This window comes from Propithecus coquereli, unplaced genomic scaffold, assembly GCF_000956105.1.
Source record: "Propithecus coquereli isolate 6110/MARCELLA unplaced genomic scaffold, Pcoq_1.0 Scaffold86, whole genome shotgun sequence".
NCBI classification, from domain to species: Eukaryota; Metazoa; Chordata; class Mammalia; order Primates; family Indriidae; genus Propithecus; species Propithecus coquereli.
Genome location: NW_012154840.1, coordinates 444,879 through 446,912, shown reverse-complemented (window position 1 = coordinate 446,912; position 2,034 = coordinate 444,879). Strand labels below are relative to the sequence as shown.

At 30.9% G+C, this 2,034-nt stretch overlaps 1 protein-coding gene across 1 annotated transcript in view; it reads left to right on the top strand.

Annotated features, from left to right (window-relative positions):
• Positions 1-2,034, top strand: part of LOC105826142 (sodium/hydrogen exchanger 2-like) — a 198,613-nt gene that overhangs the window by 56,387 nt on the left and 140,192 nt on the right. The gene's annotated exons all lie outside the window — the stretch shown is intronic.

The following is a 2,034-nucleotide window of genomic DNA, read 5'->3' as shown; positions in this document are numbered from 1 at the left end:
TGTCTGTATTCTGTTGGTTTGTGCTTTCATGTATGTATGCATTCTTTCATGCATGTATATATGTATGTATTTATTCTTCAGATCAAGTTCCAGAAGCAACAACTGGAATAAGGTGGGTCTGAAAATGTTGGAGTGAGAAGATTGCAGAATGTATTTCAATAAATGAAATAATCATTGCAGAACAAACATATTCATGTTTTTGTGTTTCGGAAAGTGGTTTATTATTCATTATAATTAAATTACTAGAAGTATGATGAGCTTAGGGATTTTTTTTTTAACTGAGGTAGAGATAGAGAAAGGTAATATTAAGGTAGTGGTTAAGACCATAAGATTTAAAAGTAAACAGATTTGGGTTGAAGTTTCAGCTCTGTGACTTACTAGCTGTGTGAACTTGTTGTGAATATCAAATGAGATATAAAAGAACTTAGCATAGTACCTGGCCCATTATGAGAGCTGAATAAATGATATATTCTTATTTTCTGTTTCCCCCTCATCCTTAAGAATATGTAAGCCTTATAATCTATTAAGTGCAATGAGCAGAACCTTTCATTTCTGCCTTCCAGATTTTCTCTTTATTTCAGACTGCCGTGGAGTCGGTAGCCTATAGTGCTGTCAACTGCGTATGACTCATATTAACTTAGAGAAAAATATTTTTTCTCATAAGTTATGCATGTTAATTGGAAAATACTCACAAAATTGAGAAAAAAAAAATTAAAACACATCATATACAAATAAGCATTCAAAGATAAAACCCTAAGAAATATTTTGGTGAATATCTTTCTAGGATTCTTTTAATATATTGTGATTAAATTTAAAAAGCAGGGTGAGAAATCCTTTATAAAGGAGAAGGGAAAGGCTTAGCTTCAATTCAGAGCAGCCTGATTCTATTTCTTTTAGGGCAATGGGGTCAAGCTTTGTATTTAATTAGTGTATTACAAAATAGTCATCTCTCATTAGTGTACAGTGGCTTGTCTATGCAAATATCTATAAAGGTCATTCCTCTTTGAGCCTGTAGCTTTCTTTTCTCCACACACTGAAAAACTTTGGGCTTATTATAACTCGTTCTATTTGGCAAATTTTATACTTGATTAATACATTGATTTTTTAACTTTCATTGAATTGCTTATGCATAATCTAAGAATTACAATCTAAAGCAACCACTGACTTTTTTTTTTTTTTGACATTGGACTCAAACATTTTGATGAGCTCTTTTCCTTCCTCGGGCTATGATGTGATATCAATCTGGTTAAAATTAGGTTTGAATAGTACAAAATAATATATATATTATGTTGATCCAAAGATTTCTCATTCATAGATTATAACTTTAGTAGTGTAAAAGCACAAGAATATTCATTTCTTCATGCTTCTCAAACTTGTGAAATGATTTAAATGTAAAGCATTAATTGCTGCATTTATTGCTTTCACTGTGACCATACAGTTAGTTATTTACTGATAATAACTTGGTGCTTGTTCTGCATATTCCCTTTTTAAGAGTGAAATGCACTTCTTATTTGCTTCTCTTAAAAACTAAAAAGAAAAGTAAAAAATTAGTACAAACCTTACAGTTTGAAGGAAATTTGAAGATTAATTAATCCAACCCTATCTTTTCTCAGATGAGGAAACTGATGCCCAGAAGGATGAGGAGATATGTGGATGAATACACAGTTAATTTTTTTTTTCACACAGGAGCATAACTAAGTCATCTTACAGATAACACTATCTTTTACTTTTAATGAGTTCTAGAGTAAAGCAATTCTCATGAAGCTCAGTCATTTTAAAAAAAAAACAATTATATTAATGTGGTACAAGCCATAAAATTTACCATCTTAACCATTTTTAAGTGTACAGTTCAGTGGTGTTAAGTGTATTCACATTCAGCAATTGTTTCTTTCTTAAACTATTTAGTGATTACCTTTTGAGACTAAAAGCCATGACAATCTATTAAAAGTCTCAGTTGTCTTTTTTATTCTCTTGGATTGACAGCTCTAAGGTGTGAAGCAGTAAAGAATAGAAGAAAGCTGGTAATTGTGTAAC